Source organism: Ascaphus truei, chromosome 5 (genome assembly GCF_040206685.1).
Source record: "Ascaphus truei isolate aAscTru1 chromosome 5, aAscTru1.hap1, whole genome shotgun sequence".
NCBI lineage: Eukaryota > Metazoa > Chordata > Amphibia > Anura > Ascaphidae > Ascaphus > Ascaphus truei.
Window position 1 is genome coordinate 149,840,940 of NC_134487.1, and position 17,741 is coordinate 149,858,680.

Below are 17,741 nucleotides of genomic sequence, written 5' to 3' on the forward strand. Positions count from 1 at the left end.
GGGCTTACAAAAGAGCAAAAAGCATTCCAAGAGAAACTCTATTGAGAGATAAAGTTCATGAACCCACACCAAATTCCATCAGGTTCATTGGCACATACAACCCTAAATGGGAACAGGCCAGAAAGATTTTCCAGACACACTGGCACATCTTACAATCAGACTCTGATTTAAATGACATACTCAAATCATACCCAGAAATGACACCTAGGAGGGCCAAAAACCTCCGTGACCATCTAGTCAGTAGTCATTTTGAGAGTGATAGGAGTCTTAACACCTGGCTGCCAGACAAACCAGTTGGTTGCTTCAATTGCCATAATTGTAAAGCATGTAAATCAATAACTAGTACCAAGACTTTCCAAAACTGGAATAACATAAGAGATTTGACATCAGAGCATTTATTAATTATAGATCCTCTGGTGTTATCTATCTAGTGACCTGCATCTGTCAAAAGAAATATGTAGGAAAAACCAGACGTCCCTTTAGGCACCGCGTACTCGAACACCTTGGCACTATTCGCAACCAGCAGGACACACCGGTAGCCAGACACGTTCTGGAACATCACAATGGGGACAGCAATGTCCTGACATTCGCAGGCATAGATCAGTACTCACTTGGCCCTAGAAAGGATGACTGGGATGGGATCTTACTCCAAAAGGAGTCAAGATGGATATACACACTTGGCACACTATCCCCCCAAGGTCTTAATGAGGGATTTGTTTATTATCCCTTTATTTAACCTTTATTCCCTATGTATGGTTACTGTTATTTCATGCTGTCACATTGTGATTTCCTTGAGTTCTCTATACTTACCACCAGAGGCCCTCGGTGTCTGTTATTCCCTCTAGGTTTAAACACATTCATTCATACACTTTGCCAAATCAGGCGCTTTGGCGCCAACGTGCATTCAATTACCTTTCCACCAATCAGGTAGCTGCTTATTACCTTAAATAGCAGTATGTTTGAGGGTTTCCCTTCAGCCTCGACAAAGCATTCCAGCGAAACGTACGTCGGCAATAGACGTACTGATGTCACAGGTGACGCCTCCCGAGACTCTCCGGTCCATCACTTCCACATACCGCTGCAAACTTGAGTATCCCTTCCCATGTGAAGGACTTGTTCGGTACACAGACTTTCAGAGCCTGTGTTTTCAGGCGAGGGGAACTAAGCGATACACTTGCTACAAGGGTAAACGATACATATTGTATCCAGTGATAGCACAGTGTAAGACGTAGCAGTTTGAGACACTGTTGCAGACATATCCAGTCTGCCACACTGTCCAGCTACGCACTGTTTAAATGTTGCCTGCCATTTATGCCTTCACTATCTGATCTACACAGTGTACATACTGGCTCACATTTGTTGTTAAGATTATGATCCTATAGCACTAGATAGGGCTCCGGGCACAAGACGTGGGCACAAGACATTGTCATTAGACACCTTGGCAGACACTTACTGCCTGCGAATTTGTCTGACTCGCAGCACTGGATTTAGAATATCTATTCAGCTCTAGGTCTATTTTGACCAGTTATCATGTGTGTAGAATTAGTTCAAGTACTCTGTCTTACTCTTTGAGTCACTATAAATTGCTATTGTGAACTTACCTTAGATAGTGAAGCCATTTAGGGAGCACCTATTATATCAATACAATTTATAATCCCAACCCCCTTTACACATTTTAATTTCGCCATTTGTTCAGGATTACCTCACATAGAGGGTTATCCATATAAACTTTATTTTATTTGAGGATTTCTCCAATTAAAAGTGTTTTTAAGTTACCCACCATTACATGTTACGATTGTCTCTTTCAGGCTCATTAGTTACCAGTATCACCAGCCGCTAAGTGCTCTCTTCATAGGGGTTGTTTTCTCCCCAATTGTTGTTCAGTTATTTCCCCTGATTGCAGCACCGGTGCCTAGGCAGTAGAGAGGGTTCCCCCTTCCCGTCCCCCTTCCCTTCCCACCTACCCTGGTTTACAGATCATGAAAAGCTATGAAAAAAGAGAAGAAGTGCCAGCTCCATAGCATAATACTGTATAAAAATTCAAATTTATTAAAAAACAAAAAGAGAGGCCGCCAGGACATGCACTCACTTCAATGTGTAAAAAATAATCATGGAACCAGGGAGGGGAACTGCAGCCAGAGATGTTTAGCAGAGAGTATACAGTGGAGCAATGATAAGGAGCTGATATTTATCAAGTAGAGATGACTGCCAGATTGTGAGAGGGGGAAGGAGAGCACTCTCCACATGGTTGGTGATGGAAACACCTTCCGTTGTGACAGCGCTATGCGTCAATGCAGCGCAGTTACCCTCTCTCCTCTCGGTAGCACCGGCAGAGAATCAGCTCCAGACCTCACGCAGTTGCTGCAGGCTCCTACACACAAGTTCCTGATCGGCCGATGACGTCAGTGCGTCATGCGTCACGACGTCCGACGCATTTCGTCACGTGAGCGACTTCTTCAAGGGATGATTGGCTGCTAGCTTCCCTGTCTCTTTATACAGTATTATGCTATGGAGGTGGCGCTTCTTCTTCTTTTTTTTTATATATATATATTTATATATATTATACCCTATTTCCTCAATTCTAAGACGCACCTTTTTTCAATTTTCACATGTCTGAAATGTGGTGCGTCTTAGAATCTATGTATTAAAAAAAATTAACATGTTTCAGGAGAGGTCCCATGTCAGTGGAGGATGAAGTGTGTGGCGGCGGCAGGAGAGGTCCCACGTCTGCAGATGGTTGAAGATGGACAGCGGGCGGGAGTGCGGTAGCAGCGGCAGGACAGATCCCAAGTCTGCAGGTGAATGAAGATAAGAAGACAGCGGGCGTGCGGTGGCGGAAGTGGCTAATAGATTATAATAGCAGGAGCAGAGCGGCGTAGGGGAACGGCTTGGGAGGTCCACACTGTAACATCGGAAGTTGACCGGTGTCTGACTTCTGGTTACAGTGTGCACCTCCGAAGCCGTTCTCCTATGCCGCTCTGCTCCTGCTCAGCTCTCCTGCTATTACGATCTCCTGCCACCGCACCCCAACGCACGCCCACTGTCTTATTATCTTCATTCACCTTCAGACTTTGGACCTGTCCTGCTGCCGCCACACTCCCGCCCGCTGTCCATCTAAAACCATCTGCAGATGTGGGACCTCTCCTGCCGCCACTGCCCGCTTCATACTCCGCTGACATGGGACCTCTCCTGAAACATGGTAAGTGAAAAAGTAATTTTCCTCGATTGTAAGGTCCAAATCGATGGTGCGTCTTACAATCGAAGGCGTCTTACAATCGAGGAAATAAGGTATGTATATATATATATATATATATATATATATATATATATATATATATATATATATATATATATATATATATATATATATATATATATATATATACTGTGTGTGTGTGTGTGTATATATATATATATATATTGTGACAGGGTCATTGACTCAGTATATGTTAGTAGGAGATGGCAGTATGCATGCTTTCCAGTAGACGAGGGGTTAACCCAGCTTGTTAAGCAGTCCACAGGTGATTCAAATTAAGCTAATTCACCTGCTTTAAAACAGGAAGAGGAAATGCCTCTGGGGCGGTAGTCTCTCTCTCTGAGGTTCAGAGAGAAGACAGAGGAGTGTTGACAGACAGACACAAGCTGCTCAGATTGATCCTGTCCCAAGGGGGGAGAATAAAGCTCCCAGGTAAGGGAGCAACTGCTATTGCTGAACCTTGTTGGGCTGGACTAGGTTAGCTAGCCAGCCAGGTAGTTAGCCTGCACTTTTGTTTAGTCAGTGCCCCGACCGGGGTTAGGCTTTTGTTTACGTTTCAATTTAAAGGGACAGTGTACCCATTGTTTAGTTACCCTTTTTGGACAAATAAATCCACCAGCACTATTTCACCAGAAAAGTCGTGTTATCTCCTCACTTACCACGACCATCCCGCCACACGTGTTTGTCAGAAGTGGGATGTCGAACACCCTGTAAAAGGGGTGGAGCTACCGATTGCGACTGGTGGGACCTGTCCACACGGTAACTATCAGCATGGAGGACGTTGTAAAGGCGTTAGTGCACAGCACCGCTGTTCAGCAGGAAAGCACGGCTGCACAACGCGAGACGAAACGGATACTTGCAGCCCAGCTTGACATTATTGCAGACACACAGAAACAGCTGATTGAGCAGCTGACCCAGATTAAAATGGACTTGTCCAGTACGGCCCCGGCGCGGCCCGTCAGGCGAATGTGTACCTGCAGAAAATGACGCCGCACGATGACGTCGAGGGATACCTCAGGTCCTTTGAGTGAATCGCTTCCCGGGAAAGTTGGGCCCGCTCCAAATGGGCTGGGATTATCGCACCCTTTTTACTGGGGGAAGCCCAAAAAGCGTATTGTGACCTTGACGAAGAAGCCGCAGCAGACTATGACTGTCTGAAAAGCAAAATCCTTGCAAGGATTGGAGTGACTCCCACAGTTTGTGCGCAGAGGTTCCATACGTGGAGATACCAGGAACAGAAGCCACCCAGGTCCCAGTTATGGGATTTGATTCACATAGCGTCCAAGTGGCTGAAATCAGAGGAATATAGCCCGACACGGATCCTTGAGATGGTGGTGTTGGACCGCTTCATTCGAGCGTTACCCCAGGACCTTCAACAGTGGGTGGGGCAGGGAGATCCCCTCTCTTGTGATGCCGTGGTAGGCGCAGTGGAGCAGTTTCTGGCTACCCGTGAACTGTCACGCCCCACTCGCACAAACCACAACCCACGTACCAACTCAAACAGTAGAGGCCAGCACTGGCGACAGGACCCACGACCGTTCGCACGATTTGAGCGGATGGAAGAAAACCCGGATAGGGACAGAAGCTCTAAATCTCAGAAAGGGTTTCAAGAACGAATTGGGCCAATTGTTTGTTTTGAGTGTGGGGAGACGGGACATATTAAGGCTCACTGCCCACAGTTGTCTGAGCCAATGGAGTGTGCGTATGGCTCTGTGAAGTCTGAATTTTGTGGAGTGGTAGGTATGACCCGCGAGGGAAAACGTACCCACAACTTCCTCACCACGGTGATTTTAAATGGTAAACCAGTCTCCGCCCTGATGGACTCAGGGAGTAATATTAGCTTGGTATCAGGGAAGTTGGTTAAGCCTCTCCGGTTACACCAGGGTGAGAAGTTGCGGGAATTATGTGTGCATGGGTGTACGCTTCCGTACACCACGACTCTGATAAAAGTAAAAATCGAGGAGCAAGTCATCCAAACTACAGCAGCAATTGTACCAACGTTACCCCATTCCCTAGTGTTAGGCTGTAATTTCCCGGGTTTTGACACCCTGATCAGAGGACAGCTCACCTTAAACAATCCTACTCCAGATGAGCTTTTCCATTTACAGACCCCGAATTAGTCTCCGAGGTGTCTAAAACTCCTAAGTCGAAACGAGAACGTAGGAAGGAAAAAAAAAGAGGTACACCCCCACCCCAGTTAGCACTGGCCACTACTCCTGACGGAGGGGGACCAGAGGGAGAAGAGTTGTCCGAGACAGGACCTGTTGATGCTCAGGTGTCCGAGTCACCCGTGGAGGTAACCGGCCAAACTCCAGATGAGGAAGGTTTTGAAAGTCTAGAACTTTCCCTGACTAACTTTGGTAGGGAGCAGGCTAATGATCCCCAGTTGAAAAATGGGTTTAGCCAGGCAGTAGAAGTTAATGGAGTCCCGGTAGAAGGGACAACCAAGTAATCCTATCCCTATTTTTGTATTAAAAATGACTTGTTATACCATGTGAGCCAAGAGGAGGGCCAAGAGATAGAAAAATTGCTAGTACCCAGTTCATTAGTAAGGAAGGTCCTGGAGCTAGCACACTCTCACTTATTGGGGGGTCATCTGTGAGTAGAGAAGACACAGCAAAGAATCCTAAAAAGATTCTACTGGCCAGGGATATAATGCGGTAAAGAGATTCTGTGCCTCTTGTCCAGAGTGTCAGTTGACAGCCCCCCGACCAAGTTTGAGGGCCCCATTGATCCCTTTGCCTATTATTGAGATCCCATTTGAGAGGATCGCCATGGATATAGTGGGTCCCTTGGAGAAATCTGCCAAGGGTCATCAATACATCCTAGTGATCCTAGACTATGCCACTCACTATCCAGAGGCATTGCCTTTACATAATACTTCCTCCAAAGCTATAGCTAAGGAATTGTTACAGGTATTCTCCCGACTCGGGATACCGAAGGAAATTCTGACAGATCAGGGTACCCCGTTTACATCTAAGCTTATGCGAGACTTATGTGTAGAGCTAAAAATACAGTCCCTAAGAACCTCTGTTTACCATCCGCAAACTGACGGACTGGTAGAACGATTTAATAAAACTCTGAAGATGATGTTGAGAAAGGTGGTTGCTACAGTAGTGATGGGAAAAACTGGGACACCTTGTTGCCTTATCTCTTGTTTGCTATACGAGACGTGCCACAGGCCTCTACAGGGTTTTCCCCATTTGAACTCCTGTATGGGAGATGCCCAAGAGGGATTCTGGATAGCCTCAAAGAAGAGTGGGAGCAACAAGTTGTTCCAGGGAAAAATGTCATCCAATTTGTGGAAGATTTGAAAGAACGTATTGCGCATATTACCCCCATAGTCAGACAACATTTAGAAGAGGCACAGAGGGCCCAACAGAACCTTTACAACAGACAGGCTACGGTTCGCAACTTCTGACCAGGGGACCGAGTAATGGTGCTTGTTCCCACGGCGGAAAGCAAGCTGTTATCACATTGGCAGGGGCCATATGAGGTTCTAGAACAGGTCGGCCCGCTGAATTATAAAATTCGACAGCCAGATCGGAGGAAGGTAGAGCAAATCTATCACATAAATCTATTAAAATCCTGGAAGGATAGAGAGGTATGTCTGACGGTAGTAGCTAATAAATCCGGGAAAGGGGAGGAACCACTTGTTCGAATATCGGCAAAACTCACCCCTGAACAATACAGAGAAGCTGTGGACTTGGTAAAAAGGAACAGAGATGTATTTTCCAGCGTACCAGGGAAAACTAGGGTGATTTCCCATTATATCATCACCAAGCCAGGCGTAGCCATTAAGATAAGACCCTATAGAATCCCAGAAGCCAGAAGAGGGGCTATTCAGTCAGAGGTAAAGAAGATGCTAGATTTAGACGTAATTGAGGAGTCCCATAGTCAATGGTCCAGCCCTATTGTCTTGGTACCTAAGCCAGATGGGTCAATACGGTTCTGTAATGACTTTAGAAAAGTAAATGAAGTCTCGAAGTTTGATGCCTATCCTATGCCACAGGTAGACGAGTTAATTGAGAGGTTGGCGAGGGCTCGTTTTCTAACCACTTTAGATCTTACAAAGGGTTATTGGCAAATCCCCTTAACAAGTTCAGCAAAAGAGAAAACGGCCTTCTCCACACCTGATGGTCTTTTTCATTATACTGTCATACCCTTTGGTCTCCATGGGGCGCCTGCAACCTTCCAAAGGTTGATGAATAAATTGTTACACCCACACTCGACTACGCCTCAGCGTACTTAAACGATGTGGTAATTCATAGTCCAGATTGGGACTCACATCTACAAAAGGTTGAGGCAGTGTTGAGAACCTTTCGGGAGGCGGGTCTTACAGCCAACCTAGCTAAATGTTCAGTCGGCCTAGCAGAAGCAAAATATCTTGGCTATGTTGTGGGAAGGGGGACAGTAAAACCCCAGCTCAATAAAGTTGAAGCCATTGAGAGTTGGCCCCGTCCCCTTAAAAAAAACTGGTTAGGACATTTCTAGGCATTGTAGGTTACTACAGGCGATTTATACCCCATTTTGCAACCCGGGCAGCAAAGCTTTCAGATCTAGTAAAGGCAAAGTCACCTGATGTTGTAAAATGGAACAGTAATGCGGAGACCGCATTTTTAGACCTACGTACAGCGCTCTGTAGTCACCCAGTGATAAGAATGGTGCTCAAGTACATGGACCTGACATGGATAATAATGGGAGAGAGATGGTACTGGGAATTGTATAATAATGGTACTAAACCTATATAGAGGCTCCAATTACCCTGAAGGCAGGGGGAAAATGTAAGAAAACACCCCCCCTAACCTCATTGGGATGGCCCAAGTTAACGTACTCACACTTGATGCTTCCTCCAGTCTCTCTCTCCTTAGGCGTGCTGCTGTATCCGGAAGGGAAAGTCCAATGTAGTATATGTGTGCAGCGCACAGCCAAGGAATATAGAAGCTGGTCTGGCAAAAAAATCTTTTATTGATTAGGAGATCATAAAAATAGAGGGTGGTAAAACCTTCTACGCGTTTCGTGCAATGGATAGCACTTTATCAAGAAGTGTCGTAAAACATAGTACACATACCTTATATACAGGAATATCCGCCGATTTGGCGCCAAAATCAGTACCACGTCATAATTGAGTCCCCAATCCCCGGTAGACGCGCTGCGCAGGCGCTGTGCCAGCGAGTGTTCTACCTAGTCCCCCCGTGTGATGCAAGCCTAACTCGCCCCCTCTAGATGACACGCACCCAGTGGGGAAGCGAGCGGCGAACTCTCACGAGATGCGGCTCAAGTGAATCTCGCCTGCTCGCGCATGCGCAGACGCATCACTTCATTGCCATGAAGATGCACAATCTCGCGAGGACGGCTAATGCGCTGTATAAACTTGGACATACTTAATTCTTCAATATAAATCACAAACATAGAAATGACTTGATCAATTAATTCCCATAGTTAATTGATCAAGTAATTTCTATGTTTGTGATTTATATTGAAGAATTAATATCCTCTGCATCATTGGAGGGTTGTACATAGATTTTTAATATAGGTATAGTGATAGATATATTTAATTAATATTTTTTTCTTTATAGATTAATGTATAGGTTTATTGTGTTGGTTGGTTTAAGTTTAAGTTGATATCACTGTATGTTTTGTTTTGTTTAGTTTTGTCTGTCTGATTTGGGCCACTATCAGTCATTTGTCCCCATTTTTTGTATATGTACACAACCATTATGTTATCCCCTCCTCTAGTGTTGGTCAGCATGTGGGTGTTCTTGTCTGTGTTTCACATGGGAAGAACCCATATATGGCCAATGTGAGGCAGTTGGATGCATATTTTAATTCTCCATGAGTACATCATTCTACAAGTATGTCCAAGTTTATACAGCGCATTAGCCGTCCTCGCGAGATTGTGCATCTTCATGGCAATGAAGTGATGCGTCTGCGCATGCGCGAGCAGGCGAGATTCACTTGAGCCGCATCTCGTGAGAGTTCGCCGCTCGCTTCCCCACTGGGTGCGTGTCATCTAGAGGGGGCGAGTTAGGCTTGCATCACACGGGGGGACTAGGTAGAACACTCGCTGGCACAGCGCCTGCGCAGCGCGTCTACCGGGGATTGGGGACTCAATTATGACGTGGTACTGATTTTGGCGCCAAATCGGCGGATATTCCTGTATATAAGGTATGTGTACTATGTTTTACGACACTTCTTGATAAAGTGCTATCCATTGCACGAAACGCGTAGAAGGTTTTACCACCCTCTATTTTTATGATCTCCTAATCAATAAAAGATTTTTTTGCCAGACCAGCTTCTATATTCCTTGGCTGTGCGCTGCACACATATACTACTCTGTAGTCACCGAGTCTTGGTAGCCCCGGATTTTACTAAGGAGTTTTTTCTGCAAACGGACGCCTCCGAAGTAGGCCTCGGAGCAGTACTGTCCCAGTTTGTAGGAGAAGAGGAACACCCGGTCCTCTATTTAAGTCGCAAATTGTGTCCCCGCGAACAAAGATATGCCACAGTAGAAAAAGAGTGTTTGGCCGTAAAGTGGGCAACAGACACATGGAAGTATTACCTGTTAGGCAGGTCTTTTACGCTCATTACAGATCACGCACCCCTACAGTGGATGCATAGAAATAAAGAAAAGAACTTGAGAGTTACCCGTTTGTTTTTGTCGTTACAAACTTTCAACTTCACGGTCCAACATCGGCCAGGCATACTGCACGGTAATGCTGATGCACTCTCTAGGGTGCACAGTCTCGGTGCACGGCCCGCTACACTCGGTAACGTTACGCTGGGAAGGGGGATATGTGACAGGGTCATTGACTTAGTATATGTTAGTAGGAGATGGCAGTATGCATGCTTTCCAGTAGACGAGGGGTTAACCCAGCTTGTTAAGCAGTCCACAGGTGATTCAAATTATCTAGTTCACCTGCTTTAAAACAGGAAGAGGAAATGCCTCTGGGGCGGTAGTCTCTCTCTCTGAGGTTCAGAGAGAAGACAGAGGAGTGTTGACAGACAGACACAAGCTGCTCAGATTGATCCTGTCCCAAGGGGGGAGAATAAAGCTCCCAGGTAAGGAGCCAACTGCTATTGCTAAACCTTGTTGGGCTGGACTAGGTTAGCTAGCCAGCCAGGTAGTTAGCCTGCACTTTTGTTTAGTCAGTGCCCCGACCGGGGTTAGGCTTTTGTTTATGTTTCAATTTAAAGGGACAGTGTACCCATTGTTTAGTTACCCTTTTTGGACAAATAAATCCACCAGCACTATTTCACCAGAAAAGTCGTGTTATCTCCTCACTTACCACGACCATCCTGCCACAATATATATACTGTGTGTATATACTGTGTGTATATATATATATATACAACGAGCGGCCATTCTTTTGCCTGGTGCTCTGTTGGATGGTAAGTACTCTCTAATCTCTCCCTGCTGCGGCCCCTCTGCTCCTTCCCTGCGATCCCCCTGGTCACCACATGGCTCCCTACTCCCCACCGCGGCCCTCTGCTCGTGCCCTCTGCGCCTCTGCTTTAGCTCTGCTGTCCCCTGCTCCTTTCCCCTGTTCCTGTCCCCTGCTCCTGTCCCCTTACTCTGTCCCCTGCTTCTGTCCCCTTCCCTTCCCCTCGATCCACTGATCGCTGCCCAGGGCGGGAGGTCCCCACTGCTGCAGCCTGGTTGGCGTACGCAGGGGGCCCTCGCCTCGTGCCTCCCTCCCACCCATCTTCCAAAACTTAAAATATGCCCGCCAGCTAGCTTCATGATGGCGCGGGCTAGGGGGAAGAAGCAGCCTGCAAAGCTGCATGGCCTCGCACTGCGGGACATGCTGGCGAGGGGAGCAGGGCAGTGGCGGCCACGGCGGGGCTGACTGTCCCCTGGGGCGCCCACTGGGGAACACCTCGCACGTGCCTCCCACCCACCCTGCCTCCCCAAAGCTTCCACTATGCTGAGTGAGGTATGGGGGGGGGGAATGCCAGACTTCCCGCCCAATAGCTCCATGCCCCTGCGGGGGGGGGGTAGCAGGGTGGTGGTGGTGCTGGTCACGGGCTTTCCTCTCTTCCGACCCCCCCGTGTGTGTAGAGTGAGAGAGAGTGTGTGTGTGTGCATATATATGGGAGAGAATGTGTGTGTGTGTGTGTGTGTATATGGGAGTGTGTGTGTGTGTATATGAAAGTGTGTGTGTGTGTATATATGGGAGTGTGTGTTTGTGTGTATATGGGAGTGTGTGTATATGGGAGTGTGTGTGTGTATATGGGAGTGTGTGTGTGTGTGTATATGGGGGGGTGTGTGTCTATATGGGTGTGTGTGTGTGTGTGTATATGGGAGTGTGTGTGTATATGGGAGTGTGTGTGTGTGTATATGGGAGTGTGTGTGTATATGGGAGTGTGTGTGTGTGTATATGGGAGTGTGTGTTTATATGGGAGTGTGTGTGTATATATGGGAGTGTGTGTGTATATATGGGAGTGTGTGTGTGTGTGTGTGTGTGTGTGTGTGTGTGTGTGTGTGTGTGTGTGTGTGTGTGTGTGTGTGTGTGTGTGTGTGTGTGTGTGTGTGTGTGTGTGTGTGTGTGTGTGTGTGTGTGACGCCAGAGGTACCCCCCAATCAGTCACCCCCCCCCCACCTAGTCAGTCAAAGTAACCCAGTCAGTCAACATCTCCTCACCAGTTCCCCCCATCAGTCAGTCCCCCCCCTATCTCCTCTCTCTCTCTCTCTCTCTCCCCTCCCTGTCTCTCTCTCCTCCCCGTCTCTCTCCCCTCACTGTCTCTCTCCCCTCCCTGTCTCTCTCCCCTCCCTGTCTCTCTCCACTCCCTGTCTCTCCCCTCTCCCCTCCCTGTCTCTCTCCCCTCTTTGTCTCTCTCCCCTCTCCCCTCCCTGTCTCTCTCCCCTCTCCTCTCCCTGTCTCTCTCCCCTCTCCTCTCCCTGTCTCTCTCCCCTCTCCCCTGTCTGTCTCTCTCCCCTCTCTGTCTGTCTGTCTCTCTCCCCTACCTGTCTGTCTGTCTCTCTCCCCTCCCTGTCTCTCTCCCCTCCCTGTCTCTCTCCCCTCCCTGTCTCTCTCCCCTCCCTGTCTCTCTCCCCACTCTGTCTCTCTCACCTCTCCCCTTCCTATCTCTCCCCTCTCCCCTCCCTGTCTCTCCCTGTCTCTCCCCTCCCTGTCTGTCTCTCTCCCCTCTCTGTCTGTCTCTCTCCCCTCCCTGTCTGTCTCTCTACCCTCTCCCCTCCCTGTCTCTCTCCCCTCTCCCCTCCCTGTCTCTCTCCCCTCCCTGTCTCTCTCCCCTCCCTGTCTCTCTCCCCTCCCTGTCTCTCTCCTCTCTCCCCTCCCTGTCTCTCCCCTCTCCCCTCCCTGTCTCTCCCCTCTCCCTTATCTGTCTCTCCCCTCTCCCTTATCTGTCTCTCCCCTCTCCCTTCCCTGTCTCTCCCTGTCTCTCTCCCCTCTCCCCTCCCTGTCTCCCTCCCCTCTCCCCTCCCTGTCTCTCTCCCCTCCCACCCTCTCTCCCCTCCCACCCTCTCTCCCCTCCCACCATCTCTCCCCTACCTGTATCCCTCCCCTCCCTGTCTCTCTCCCCTCTCCCCTGTCTCTCTCCCCTATCTGTCTCTCTCTCCCTCTCCCCTGTCTGTCTGTCTCTCTCCCCTCTCCCCTGTCTGTCTGTCTCTCTCCCCTCTCCCCTATCTGTCTGTCTCTCTCCCTTCTCCCCTGTCTGTCTGTCTCTCTCCCCTCTCTGTCTGTCTCTCTTGTCTGTCTCCCCTCTCTGTCTCTCTCCCCTCCCTGTCTCTCTCCCCTCCCTGTCTCTCTCCCCTCCCTGTCTCTCTCCCCTCCCTGTCTCTCTCCCCTCCTTGTCACTCTCCCCTCTCCCCTCCCTGTCTCTCTCCCCTCTCCCCTCCCTGTCTCTCCCCTCCCTGTCTCTCCCCTCTCCCCTCCCTCTCTCTCCAATCTCCCCTCCCTGTCTCTCTCCCCTCTCCCCTCCCTGTCTCTCTCCCCTCTCCCCTCCCTGTCTCTCTCTGGCTCTCACCCACACTCTCTCTGGCACTCACCCACACTCTCTCACACTCTGGATATCTTATTTACCCTATATATCGTAACTGCCCTATACTACACCGAAATAACTTATACTGCTTTCTTCCAGATCTGACTCAAGCTTCACACAGGAACCATCGGAACCCCCCCCCCCTAACCCAGAAGACAGATAAGAAACACCTCCCCTCTAATGTAGAAGATTGCGGGAAGGAAGGTATCTGGACATTGAGGGACTGCGGATCAGGTAAGACCCCAGGCGGGATTGCTGCTTTAGATATTGTGAAGCGGGGATGTCCAGACACTGGTTAAGGGGTTCAGGAAACTAGTCATTCACATCTGGCTTTTATTTCTAGATCCAACATTTACACACACAAACACACACACACACACCTAACAAGGACTAATTGTAGTATAATGTAATACAATAAATACATTTATGTCAAAAACGAATGTTGTTCTGACTAGGAATTTATTAAATGTATTTTATTTATATATTTTATTTTAAAGTGGGGTTGGGGGTGGGACTAGGGGCGGGTTTGGGGGCGGGACTAGGTTGCGAGTAGATTTTTTGGTTGGGCGAGTAGATTTTTGGGTGATTTGTCGAACACTGTATATATATATGTGTAGCCCTGCTTCCTATCACTAGCAAGCTGCTACTCTGTGCTGTGTCACCTGTAGGCTCGCAGGGTCTGAGTCTCTGCCACGGAGAGCCTGGGGTATACGCAACTATTATCACGGGTGCAGCGCCTCCACCTGTGACAGCTCCCGCCAGTGGGGGAGTGAGTCTTCGCAGGACGTCTAAGCAATAAGTACTGACACACAGCCAATTACCATAACCAACTTCCTTTACTCTTAGGCCAAGATCAGATATATGTACACACAATGGCACCCCCCGAATCGACCCAACATAACAAGCCACGGCGGGCTTAACAAAGACTCGCGCCTCGGCGGACGCTACCACACTCATGCGCCACGGCGGACGCCACAATCCCTGAACCAGCCACCGGGTGATCCCACCTCGTGTCCAATTCCCCCAAACAACACTGTCCCGTTACTTCACAGATAGTCTTTATGTGTGTGTATGGGTGACTGCGCAGCCACTATGTCTTGGATTTGTGAATGGTACCGTTGGGGCCCTTGCTGAAATACCTGCCGAGCACTCCAGTATGAAGGGAGGGAAATGGGGGAAGCTGTAGATAATAACTTTCTAGAGAGGTGCTATCAGGGATAATAATATGTGAAGGTGTATAGGAGAGGAAGGATCCCTAGTTGATGCACTCAACTCCACTAATATATACAACAATTAAATTTTATTAAAGTAATGGTAAACATATGAACTGATTAAAACCTAAAGAGTTGCGCTAAAAGAAAACCGTGTAGGGTTTACTATTGTCAAATGGCATATATATTTATCACTGCCAGGTATGCAGGCTATGATAGACACGCTTAGATCATAAAGGTGAATCCCCACAGGGACTCAAAAGGTGAGGAATGATCCCAAATGATTGAGTGATCAAAGTAATAATGTGCTGGGTGATACCCAATGTTGAATGCTTCTCATGTCACTCCAGCAAATGTAGCTCTGGTTTACACTGCTTGTTGAGACATGCTAAGAGGTAATGTGTCTCACAAGCTAATGGAGAGATCCCCGCAGTGGAGCACAATGCTTTTAAAACCATGAGTCTACTCACAAATACATCCGGTGTGCTTAGTGACCATACGTGTGGCCGTGGTCACTGTTGATCACTCGCTGCTACTATTTCAAGGAGCCAACGCTAAACACACTCAATACCTCTCTTACTAGCTAGTGGGATCCACATCAGTGGCCCACATCAGTGTTAAAAGCTGATCTAAGTAACTGTGCTGCCGTGGACAAGGACAAAACACCTATGTGTTTGTCGCGCAACAGACGTCACTGTGACGTCATCCCGACGCGCGTTTCTTTCCTAGAGGACGGAACTTCTTTGGGGGTAGGAGGTTCCCTGAAGAGGTCTGCTATTTAAAGCCCCCGGTTGCTATGGGAATATATTAGCGTCACCATATGGGAGTGAACTCCCTGCCTGGTGTCTAGCAAAACGGGATGCCGCATTTAAAGTGATTCACATGCTGCCTCATACCAGGGATAAACTACTATCTAAAAACAAGGTAAGTATATAATAAAAATGGTCTAAAGAAACCCAATGACTACTGTGACTTTATTTAGACATGTTACTATGTTTGACACAATTTTGTCTCTACTCCATTGCCATACGCTGTATGAATTGGCATGTTGCTGTGTTTGATCGAATAGCAGCATTGTATATTGTAGCTAGACTGTACATACCACACCGCAGTTCCAAAGTATATGGTGTGTGAGTATAAACAACGCATCAGATCTTAGGCACTCCAGTACTCGGATCTGCCATGATCTTCACAAAGGGTCTCCGCAATCGAAGCTTTCCTCCCGTTCTCTCTCTCTCTGGTCCAGGGCAATCCCACCCGGACACTAGTAACACCTTGCGGGGTATGATCCCGACTGCACGCCAAATAGGATTGTCCTGATACAATTACACCAAGGGTAGTGAACAGGAACCTATCTAGGGCGATCCCTGACTCCGCTCGTCCATACGGTGACTCAGGGCTAAACTGGGCCTGGGGCACACGGCATACGCCGGGGCGGCTGAACCTCCCCTACTCCAACACTCCATCTCCTCTCCCACGCGCTCTGACTCACGTGCGTGCAACCACCTCCCTTTATCCCCTCCTCTCCATGACGCTCCCCGCGGGGCTGCTGGGTCAAGGATCTACTCTCTCCCGCCAACTGTGCTCCCCCTCCTTCGCGGGCTTTTGCAAAACCCTACACGCGCAATCTCCCGCTCTTTCGGGGCTAACCAGGGGTCATGGCTACATCCTCCCCCCCGTAGAATCCAACGTCCCCGCTTGGACAACAATAACGATAACCATTTTATATAATAAAAAATGCTAATACATCGATCTCTATATCAACTTATACATTTCGCTGAACATAATGATAACAGATTGAACCCGGCTGCGAGCCCACTGCTGAGCCTCATAATGGGGTGCCCCGAACTGATCATAGGCCATCCTCATTGGAGGTTGTCCATTTCTCTGGCTCCTTCTTAATTCCGATGCGGTCACTCCTAGTGGGGAGTGAGGTTCGTACTCAGCTGTGTTTGGTTCTGCCCTTGAGGGGCTGGTATTCTCGATTCGGTCGGAACTGGGGATGAAGCACGGACTCTGTGGGTCTCACATTGAGGTTTCCGGCGCCACCGCCTGGGGTGATTGATTGCTGAGCTCTTTACCCGACGCTCCTTCGGGAGATGCTCCAGTTGGAAGGTCCCTTTGAGTGGTCCCTTCTATACTTTCACAGCCCTCTGCATCAACCTCTGAGGACACTTCTCCATTAAGCGGAGAGGCCAGCCACTCTGATTCCCCCTCCTCTAGTCGCGGAATAGGCAGTAGATGATTGCGATGCCACGTTTTTACCCTACCCTCCGAATCTTTGATACAGTAGACTGGAAGATCAGACACTTGAGAAATCACCTCGTACACTCCCTCCCTCCATCGGTCAGCCAACTTATGTTTACCCGGTACTCCCTGGTTGCAGAGCAGCACGGCGTCACCTGGCTTAATGTCTCTATGCTTTACTTTGTGATCCTATCGCCTTTTGTTTCCGGCGTTCAGTTTTTCTGCCGACTTCTCGGCCTGCCCATAGGCTTTTTGTAGATTCTCTTGCAATCTTTGCACATAGCGGAAATGGGTAGTATTGTGTACTCCATCAGTGGAGACTCTTAACTGCATGTCCACGGGCAATCGGGCTTCAGGCCCGAACATTAAGAAGTAGGGTGAGAACCCGGTAGATTCATGTCGGGTGCAATTGTAGGCGTGGACTAGAGTTTCCACATGACGACTCCACTTAGTCTTTCCCCCCCCCCCCGGTTAGAGTGCCCAGCATGTCTAGCAGAGTGCGATTGAAACGTTCGGGTAATGCATCACCTTCAGGATGGTAAGGGGTAGTATGGGACTTTTTGATGTGCAGGAGATTCAGCAATTCTTTTATCAGTTTACTTTCAAAATCACGCCCTTGGTCAGAATGCAGGCACTGGGGGAGTCCATAGTGCACAAAATACTTTTCCCATTGCTCTCCATCAGGAGAAGGGGCCAACCCCGGCCGCCATGACAAGTCGTCCGCTCCAATGTTCAGAGGCCCAGGTTTGTATTTCAGCGTAAAGTTGTAATTGAATAGCGCGGCCAACCAGCGATGACCGGCCGCATCCAGTTTGGCCGAGGTCATGATGTAGGTGAGGGGGTTATTATCAGTTTGTACTTCGAAAGACACTCCATACAGATAATCTTGCAGTTTGTCCTCAATGGCCCACTTCAGCGCCAAAAACTCGAGCTTGTGTACCGGATAATTCTGTTCGCTAGCGGTGAGACTGCGGCTGATATATGCAACGGGTCGCAACCCCTCAGGATATTTCTGGTGCAAT